The following is an 11,240-nucleotide window of genomic DNA, read 5'->3' as shown; positions in this document are numbered from 1 at the left end:
AAAAGAGTAGACTCTGTTGTAAATTGTTTACTCCTCATATTAAAATACTTCATTCACAAATGTAAAATTCTGAAAACAGCACCCCAGTTGAATGTCTTTAAAAAGGAGCTTGCCATGTATACAGAGGTCCTGAAAATTATGAGAAGTGATAAAGCCAAGAAATTATTTGATTTGTTTAATAAGTATGACTTTGTTTAATCCCCTACATTGTTTATGGTTGCATGAGTATATTTTATTTTATTTTATTTGGATTAATATCTTGTGTGATGGTTTATTTCTTTGTTATAGTATGATTAATATGAATGTCTCAGTCTGTGAGGACTTACAGTTGTGTTTATGTTAGCCTATTCTGTTCTGTTATGATGCTTGAAATGCAAAAAAAAAAAAAAAAAAGCAGTTTCCCAGAACTCAACGCGGCGTTACGTCACATTCTCATTCTTTAATATACGTGCACTGTGGGCAGACCCGACTAATCGATAATGAGAATCGTTGTCGATTATTTTCATTATCGATAATAATCTATTTTTATTGATTAGTTGTTGCAGCCCTAGTACATTTAGTCATCCTCATTCAAGGAACAGTTAAAAATTAGGGGAATAATGTTGTGTAACACCAAAAACATAATTTATATGATTAAATGCCCATGGGGTTTGGCAAGTAAAACACAGGCGGTCTTAAAACGAATGCGACCTTCTTTCACAGGAATTCGGAGGATGCATGAGGTGTATCCTTCGCTGCTACAGATAACCCACAATTCTTTGCGTCGCCGTGAACAACCGTTGTTAATTTGAAAAATGCCGGCGCCGGCAGATGTAACGTACACACAAGCGCAGATGTGGTGTTTACAACTTACCTTAATTCGCCTCGGTAAAAACGGATAAACTTTGTTTTTAATATCCTCCTCCTTTTTTCTCTAATAGATGCCTGCTGTAGGTACGCTGCAGCTCTTCAAACATTGAACAAAATAAAACAAGTAAAACCATTTTTTTCCCCCAAATTTAGAAATAATTTTCCTTCATTTAAGTAGTGTGAGAGCGCAACAATGCTCTAAATGTGTTGGCAAAGCAACGTGATACTTCCGGTTTCCTTTTCCGCCTGTCCTACAAAGGCCGTCTCATTTAATTCTAGGTTGAGGACACTTCGTATGTGCATCCTCCAGAGGATTCGACCTCCGGAGGGTGCAGCCTTCCAAATGGGCACAGACTAAATACTTGGTGTTTCAGGTCTGACGACATCACGCGGGCGTGGTTTAATCGCAAGGTCAAGGAGCATGCGCAGTTTACACGCTCCGTGTGAAGCCCGCGAACGTGAAAGCGGCACTTTGTTTAATTTTCGCACATTTCAAACAAGAATGATTATCACATCGAACATTAAACAGTGGGGAAAGAAAAAAAAAAAAAACTCATGTGGCACATTGATACTTGGGAAATATATTTCATATCACTGTTGGTTCCAAAAACCCCCGCTGATGTCGGTACGAGCGGCGTGGTCTGCTTGCAGATTCCCCGAGGCAGCGGTGTCCGCTCACAAGGCTCCGGAAGCGGCAGTGTCCGCTCTCAGTTCCCCCGAGGCAGCGGTGTCCGCTCACAAAGCTCCGGAAGCGGCGGTTGTCGCTCTCAGTTCCCCCGAGGCGGCGGTGTCCGCTCTCAGTTCCCCCGAGGTGGCGGTGCCCGCTCGCAGTTTCCCCAAGGCAGCGGTGTACGCTCACAAAGCTCCGGAAGCGGCGGTGTCCGCTCGCAGTTCCCCCGAGGCGGCGGTCTCCGCTCGAGGCAGCGGTGTCCGCTCACAAAGCTCCGGAAGCGGCGGTGTCCGCTCTCAGTTCCCCCGAGGTGGCGGTGCCCGCTCGCAGTTTCCCAGAGGCAGCGGTGTCTGCTCACAAAGCTCTGGAAGCGGCGGTGGCTGCTCTCAGTTTCCCTGAGGCGGCAGTGTCCGCTCTCAATTCCCCCAAGGCGGCGGTGCCCGCTCGCAGTTTCCCCGAGGCAGCGGTGTCCGCTCACAAAGCTCCGGAAGCGGCGGTGTCCGCTCTCAGTTCCCCCGAGGCGGTGGTGCCCGCTCGCAGTTTCCCCGAGGCAGCGGTGTCCGCTCACAAAGCTCCGGAAGCGGCGGTGTCCGCTCTCAGTTCCCCCGAGGCGGTGGTGCCCGCTCGCAGTTTCCCCGAGGCAGCGGTGTCCGCTCACAAAGCTCCGGAAGCGGCGGTGTCCGCTCTCAGTTCCCCCGAGGCGGTGGTGCCCGCTCGCAGTTTCCCCGAGGCAGCGGTGTCCGCTCACAAAGCTCCGGAAGCGGCGGTGTCAGCTCTCATTTCCCCCGAGGCGGTGGTGCCCGCTCGCAGTTTCCCCGAGGCAGCGGTATCCGCTCACAAAGCTCCGGAAGCGGCGGTGTCCGCTCTCAGTTCCCCCGAGGCGGCTGTGTCCACTCGCAGTTTCCCCGAGGTGGCGTTTTTTTCAAGGCGGCAGCTCCACACACACCGCTGTGGTGGCCACTGGTTCTACCCTGGGTGCCCATCCCACCAGCTCTGCCCCAGTCCCCAGGTCCCCCGCTACCACACGGACCTGGGCCCCCCATCCCTCCCCCTACTCCATCCCAGCTCTGCCGTTCCCCGGGTTGGGTGCTCGGGAACGTCTGGAAGCCGTTCCTTAGAGGAGGGGGTCCTGTCAGGGGTCTGGGTCTGGTGTTCTCTCTCTCACCACCAGAGGTCGCCACTTCCCATCTTCCCGGACTCCGTTACCTTGACGCCACACACCTGGGCACACACTCACACACACACAGCTGTTGCCCATCCTGAGGGCTATTTATACGCCTTCCCCGCGCCTCTCTGGGCGGATTATTAAGTGTGCTATGGGACTGATGCAAGCTCTACGTGGCCGTATTGTGTCAGAGTCCGTTTTCTGTTTCTAGCCTGTGTGTCAGAGTCTTAGCTCTGTTTGTGTTTTCTCTTTTGGTTTTGACTTTGTTTTTCCCCTGCAGTCAAATAAACCTGCATTTGGACCCAGTCCCCTGTTTACACGGTGTGTTTCTGTACCGCGCCGTGACACAGTGTGGATTGATTTGCGATCATTAACAAAAGAGAAAGTATAAATGCTGACATGACCTAATTCCTCTATCCCTTTTCTAGAGGATGCACACAGTTATCAGTCTCCCTTTCTGAGGAGCGGTGGTGTAGGGCGACCAAGGCGGGACATATCTGTTGACCAGCTCAACTTTCTACTGTCCCTCAACTTTAATGCTCACCAAGTTGGAGACATTCTGGGCGTGTCCTATTCAACAATTAAGAATCGGCTCAGGTAAAACATTTTTTATAGGTTTTTAGTTATTAATATTTATTTCTAGACAGATGCAGTGTGCACCAACAGTTCTGTGTGTGCATGAGTGTGCGTGTGAGCATGAGTGTACGTGTGATACAACCACATTCATTTTAACCTATGTGAGTAACACTGGTTTTGAGTGTCATTGTTTGTCTAAAGCTGCTGTGCTGTTGGCAGCTAACAATGAACTCTTGTTCATATTCACTCTTTTGTGTACTCTATGTTCATTTTTTGTGCTTCCTTGTCATTCGTTCATCATCTTTGTGTTATTTTTCGTGAAGCATTATTTTGTTGCGTATCTGCTTATGGTTAACAGACATCCACTCTTGCATTCCCTGTGTAATGGAGACCAGGTAGTGATATTTGTGCAGCTAAACCCCTGATTTCAAGAGGTGCGCTGACTACTGTTAGAGAATGTGGTGTTTAGCGTAATTTTTTTTGTGCATTCACTGTGCATACCAGCAATCAGAGTTCAAGACTGACTCGGAGCAGGGCGGTTTTGGAGGCGGAGAAATGAAGAGAGGGGTGTGTTTGTTTGGGTTGATATCAAATATCAACAATGTCCAGCAGTGTTTTGAAAAATCGCTTATTGCCCCTTTAACACTAGAATCGCCAGGGGTCGCTGTATACCTAAAAGCGCCAGCGGGTAAATTTTACCCACGCACATGACAGCTGTTTTTGAATGGCTAAAGAACATATTATTTCACTGTATTATGCTACTGTCTTCACAAAGAAGTGTCTAGAGTCATGACATGATTATGTCTAGTCATCAACTATATTTTTGTCCTGTTGTTTTATGTTCAAGGCTTTTATATGCAGGCTACGCTAGTCACGTTTCATAACGGTCAATATTAAGCTAAACAAGGCTGCACTGACAATGAGAATTAGAAGGAAGTAAATACATATTTGGGTGGTGTAATAGGCTATTATAATACAATGTCATTAATCAATATATTAAGATAACCTGTTATTTAAATGACTAAAATAGCCTATAGACAATAATGCGCAATAATAGGCCTAATTCACCACACGCGCCTTTTGGGGGGATTTTTAAGTTGTGCTATGGGACTGATGCAAGCTCTACGTGGCCGTATTGTGTCAGAGTCCGTTTTCTGTTTCTAGCCTGTGTGTCAGAGTCTTAGCTCTGTTTGTGTTTTCTCTTTTGGTTTTGACTTTGTTTTTCCCCTGCAGTCAAATAAACCTGCATTTGGACCCAGTCCCCTGTTTACACGGTGTGTTTCTGTACCGCGCCGTGACACAGTGTGGATTGATTTGCGATCATTAACAAAAGAGAAAGTATAAATGCTGACATGACCTAATTCCTCTATCCCTTTTCTAGAGGATGCACACAGTTATCAGTCTCCCTTTCTGAGGAGCGGTGGTGTAGGGCGACCAAGGCGGGACATATCTGTTGACCAGCTCAACTTTCTACTGTCCCTCAACTTTAATGCTCACCAAGTTGGAGACATTCTGGGCGTGTCCTATTCAACAATTAAGAATCGGCTCAGGTAAAACATTTTTTATAGGTTTTTAGTTATTAATATTTATTTCTAGACAGATGCAGTGTGCACCAACAGTTCTGTGTGTGCATGAGTGTGCGTGTGAGCATGAGTGTACGTGTGATACAACCACATTCATTTTAACCTATGTGAGTAACACTGGTTTTGAGTGTCATTGTTTGTCTAAAGCTGCTGTGCTGTTGGCAGCTAACAATGAACTCTTGTTCATATTCACTCTTTTGTGTACTCTATGTTCATTTTTTGTGCTTCCTTGTCATTCGTTCATCATCTTTGTTATTTTTCGTGAAGCATTATTTTGTTGCGCTTCTGCTACGATAAATAGACATCCACCCTTGAATTTTGTGCGTAACGGAGGCTAGCTAGCGAAAGTTGTGCACGCTGATGACTGCTAGAGAATGCAGTGTTTACTGTTTAGTGTACTTGTTAGTGTGTGTGCCTCGCAATGCCAGTGATTGGGATTTGAGGCCGAGTCAGAGCACAGCGGTTAGTATTGGAGGGAGAGCTTTGGAGGCGGAGCAATGAAGAGAGTGGCGTGTTTGTTTTGGTCAGATCATTATATAGTCTCATGTATACTTCATCCCTGTTTCAAATATGGTAGAAGTATAATTTCTACCACTAAAGATTGTTTATAAATATTCTTTCTGATCAGTTTAATCTCCTTAGCATCCCAGATAGCTTAGAAGAACTCGATGTTACAATAGAAACTATTGACTCTCTCTTTTCCAGCACATTAGACTCAGTTGCTCCATTGAAATTAATCCAATGCTGTGGTACAATGAGCACACTTATGTATTTAGGCCTATATAATTAATTAATTAATTTGAATGGATTATATATTGTTGCAATTTTCTGTTCACTATATGAGATTATATGTAAAAATGGACATAAATGTTAATTTGTGTTTGCATGTAACTGATTAAAATAAATGTCTTACCTCTCAGAGGATCTGACGGTATAGCTGCTCGCGTCATGGCCTGCCTGACAGGCATTTCTCAACTCAACCTTGCAAAGGCAGAACTGTTTGTGGTCCCAGCTAAACCAACACTTCATCACAACTTCTCTATTCAGCTGGGCTCATCAACCATGACTCCATGCAGGACAGCCAGGAACCTTGGACTTGTGATTGACAATCAGTTAAACTTACAGACCACATTGCTAGAACTGCCCGGTTCTGCAGATTTGCCTTGTACAAAATTAGGAGGATCAGGCCCCTACTATCAGAACAGCTACACAACTCCTTGTCCAAGCTCTTGTTCTACCCAGACAGGACTATATAATGCTGATCCAGAATGCTTCAGCAAGAGTGGTCTTTAATGAGCCGAAGAGACGCACGTCACACCTCTCATCATAAACTTACAGTGGTTGACAATAGCCTCTCGCATCAAATTCAAGGCACTGATGCTTGCCTACAGAAAAACCACTGGCTCTGCACCACTATACCTAAACTCACCACTTCAGACCAACATATTTGTCCTCCAGAAGCTTCCGTTCTGCAAGTGAACGGTGCCTTGTGGTGCCATCTCAAAGCGGCACAAAATCATTTTTGCTGACCTTTACCTTGACTGTTCAAAGCTGGTGTAATGATGTGCCTATTTTAACCTGAGCTGCTGAGTCTTTAGCCATTTTCAAGAAACAGCTAAAGACGCATCTTTTTCGTCAACACGTGACTCAGTAAAACTAACACTTACTATTCTATATCTATTATTAAAAATTGTAAAATAAAATCCTTGCTATTACGTCAAATACATGTTTTAGATGTGCATTCGTTCCAAAAGAAAACTCATTGTTTTTCATTTACTGTTACTGTTATTTTCGTTTACTGTTACATGACTCAAATTTTTACAGTTCAAGTCTGGTTTAATTTTTGTCCACTTGTTTTTCGTTTCATTTGTCCACTTGTTTTTCATTTAAACTTTGTTCGATGTTGTTGACTACTGAAAATATGAAATGTTCAAGAAACACATGACCGAAGGAACTGTGCAGAGCCCAGGTTTTGGTGGTGCCTGAACTAGTTTAAATCTAGACTAGAACAGTTAAGACAAAAAAAAGAGAAATTAGTCATGGTTTACAACTTTAAACTGTTTTAATGTTAGCTTTTAATATAAAGTACATAACATAACTTTAAATACACTTACAGCAGAGTAGACCTTGTTATTCCCTTTAAGAACCACTGTTACGTCAAGTAGCTACATGTTTGAGGTGTGCATCCGTTCCAAAAGAAAACTAATTTTTCATTATACATATGTGTGTTTGAGGAAAAACTGCTTCATATGATGCGATTAAAATTTTTCCTTTCTCTTTGGAGTGTTACAAGCTCTTCGTGCATAAAGAAGATCTGTAAAGTTGCAAAGACTAAAGTCTCAAATCCAAAGAGATATTCTTTATAAAAGTTAAGAGTCAGCCACGCCTACCTAAAACGGCTCGTTCTAACATGCCCCCACATATCTACGTCACTATCTGGGAAGATTTGCATAACGCCGCCCAAATGTTCATGCAAAGAAAGAAGGTGTAACTTTTATTCTCGCTGTAGTATTGTTGCCGCCGCCGCCATGTCGTGAAGGCGCTGTGTGCTTCGTTGTGAAAGCGAAACTACTTTGTTTGGCCTTCCAAAATTCTTTGGTTGTGGACCGATTCACCGGTGATGTGACTCTGGTGCTGAAGTCCTAGTACAAGGTTCATGAAGAAGGCCACTTGTAAGTTCTCACCTCCATAATCTGATTTTACCCTAGAGGATAGGCCATAAAGGCATGTTGCCTGTATAAACTGAGAAAATACGGTGCTGGCACAGTTGTCGGTGTTGCAATTTAGGTACGTGATAAGTCGTGAATATCCATCAATGGCACCGTGAATCACAAAGCCCCATATAAAAGGGAATAAAAAGACAATGCAAATGTAAGTACATTTTTATACAAAGTATTTACATTGTGAAGAAACTAACAAAACCAACAAGTTCCACTTTTTTCAGGTTTGCTGTTATGCTAGATGTCCCAAAAGACACTAAATATTTTATTGGAAACCGGTTAACTTTTACAACTTGGCTCACAAATAATAAAGTACAGCTTGTCCAATTTCTAATAGACCATGAAATAAATGGTGAATAAAAGCAGGTTTTAATCAAGAAATCAGGAAGTATATATAACTGGAATCATAAGTACTATAGGAGTAATACATATACTACAGACAACCTATCATAATTTTACTTATTATAATTTGTAATGTATTTATAATTAATATTGTCAATTGTATTAGTACATTACAGTTATCACAATAGACACTATTTTGAAGCAGCTTTACAAAAAGTCTTACTCTTAAATCTAAAATGCCTTAATGCTTTAACTTTAAACAGTTTCAAACAGGACCATATGGTGATTTATATACTGTAGTATCATGCAATACAAAATACACAATGTCAGCTTAGGTACTCACTTCTTAATTCATGACTACACCATTCATTTATCATTTTTTATCCATTACTTTAGATTGTAGTACATGATTTGTACACTTAGAATAAAGGTTTAGCTGTAAACTAAACCTGATAAAACAAAATCAAACCTACATATTTAAAGTCCTCATATTTAAAATGAACATTTACCACAACACTGAATAATGTAAGAAGTAAATTTTGTTGTGCTGAGTGACAATATGGCCAAAAATTCCTACCCGTGAAACCCTCAATCCTTCTGCTACCAGCAAGGCTCGCATCATCTAAAACGGGTGTATTGAATACCAAAAAAAAAAGTTATATTAATTACTTTATGAACTTTAAGAACAGACTTTAAAGTGAGACCAACGAGGCTTACCTCATTCCCAAAATTTGGATACTGGCACTGAAGTCGTCTTACTACATTTTTAACCTCCTGACTGACAAACCAAGCAACTTGGACCTCTTGTACAGGAATGAGGTGGAGCACCCCAATATTCTTGCCATTCGCTTCACTTTGTGACCTTGTTTCATTAAAAATTCAATTTGGTCACGTGTTATCTGAATGGCTGTCTACCTCCTGCGATTCAAAACAACATTTATTTGTTGTGCTGACATTCAGCTCCTAATGGCAACCAACAACATTAGAAAAATAATGTCAACATTAGATAACATAAAGGGGGGGGGGGTTACAAAGCAATCTTTGTATTTATTTCTAAATACAAAGATGAAAGAAAAAACATTGAATCATTTAACTTTTAATAATTGAACTTGAAAGGCAATATTTGAAAAAAAGTCACTGTTTCTGTTATTTTTAAAGGTAAATAAAATATACTGGAGTGTGATACAAAATGTGGAATGTAAACATGCAAATTAAGTTTTTATGGATAGATAAAATTGTGTTTGGCATTTTTTCAGCAGTTTTCTCCATTCAAACAAATAGTTTCTTCACTCTCTATCCCATTCTAAATGTTAAAGCAATAGTTGACCCAAATGTGAAAATTCTGTCAACATTTATGAGTTCCTTTCTTCTGTTGAACATAAAAAAAGATATTTTGAAGAAGCTGGTAACTGGTAGCCATTAACTTCTACAGTATTTTTTTTCCTACGATGGAAGTCAATGGCTACCAGTTACCAACATTCTTCTAAATCACTTTTTTTTATGTTCAACAGAAGAAAAACTCTTCTAAGGTGAGTTATTGGTCAGTAAGCTTTCATTTTACGTGAACTATCCCTTTAATAACATTATGTAGGCTTACAACTTGTTGTACAGTCATTATTTTATCAATAGTTGATATATAAGTTTTAATTAGTCTTATAAATCTACTCACACTGCATTCATTTTCCATGTAGTTAAGCTAAGTGAACACAGCATGTACACCGGAGATATATTGTTGTAGGCCTAATGGTTACTTTTAATGCTTCAGTCTGAGGGGCATATGTACATTTTTATGTCATTTTTCAGTCAGGATCTATATCATTAATGGTGACCATAAAGCCAAAAATGAAGCATAATAACCAAAGAAGAATAAACAAACAAACAAATTAAAAGGAAAACAGGAACTTTTGTGGATGCCTCGTGTATGAGGTTAGGTTACTGCAAATAAACAATGTCAACATATTCTGTTACACCAAATACACAAAATAATGATCTTTAAAAAAGCATCATATGACCCCTTTAAAAGCTTGAAACTCACCTGATCTACCTCGAGAGATGGAGAAAGCTCCAGTTCCCTCACTCTGTAAATGTGATGACACCATCGTTCGAACATCATCGAGATTTGTGTTAAGTTGTTGAAATGTCTCAGGAGATAGGAAATGTGCAATTCACTGTGCATTTCTTGAGCAATTATCAATCGCACAAAGTTCTCTCTCACCACAACTTCCCTGACGTCGAGCTCTTTCGATTTCTTGACATTTTCTTGCGATTTTGTCAAGAACCGCAGCCGCCATGGTTTCCCAACCACAGAAAATAAATTGTATGTCGACGAAAGCTCTGGTGTGGGGGGAGGAGCTGAGTAAATTTATTCTCACGTCACACAACAGCAGGAGCGTGTACAATTCAGATATCTTAAAATATAATTGTGACTAGTCGAAATTGAGTTAGAGATCTCTCTAATTACATTTGCGTATGTGTTACAAACGCGTTTATTGAAGATATCTGTGACGTAATTACAGATGTCTTAAATGGAGTTTTGACTAGTCAAATCATATTTAAAGATATTTCTAATCCGATTTCTTACTACTGCAACTATAATTGCAGATATCTCTAAATGCCATTGTGACTAGTCGAATTATAATTATGACTCGTCAAAATATAATTGTTCCTATCTTAAATTATATTTATGGATAGTCAAAACAAACTTTTAAATGCTAAAACGGCTTGCCATATAGGTCGTTGTTAGTTTGTTGTGTCGACTTCATTGATTGCGCCGCACCTGGGGTGTGTTCTATTCAGAGTTATCGACCCTATGCCCTATTCCTTTCGAAGATTTCACCATCCACTTTGAGTGATTTGGAAGAGTTAAAGTTGTGGTGCTTAGATCTTACCTAATTCACCTTTAAATATTTTTTTTTAAATTTCAAATTCAGTTTGAAACTATATAACAGCGTGGCTCTCGCAATTATTCTACCTTCGAAGTGCCCTCTGAAAGCATTAATCATGCCGATTGGAACGCAGCCTTCGTTTCATTTGTGCGAAGAAAAGGTGAGTTTGTCAAGTGAGTATCTTTATTAAAACATTCATAAAGACAAATTTCTCATATAACAATATTGGTAAAACAGTATGTTAGAGGTTTTCACTTATATTAAGTGTTAACACTCAAATCACAGTAATTTTTATAGTAAATGAATGTACCCAAATAAATTAACAAAAATGTATAAATAAGTGAGTGATTTTGTTGTTTTGACAGAATTAGAATATAGAATATTCTCTACAAATGTGTGTGCGTGTGTGTGTATGTATGTGTGTGTATATATATATATATATATATACTG

This window comes from Sinocyclocheilus grahami, unplaced genomic scaffold (assembly GCF_001515645.1).
Source record: "Sinocyclocheilus grahami isolate Dianchi unplaced genomic scaffold, SAMN03320097.WGS_v1.1 scaffold846.1, whole genome shotgun sequence".
Taxonomy (NCBI): Eukaryota; Metazoa; Chordata; class Actinopteri; order Cypriniformes; family Cyprinidae; genus Sinocyclocheilus; species Sinocyclocheilus grahami.
Note: the sequence above shows the minus strand (reverse complement) of the source record.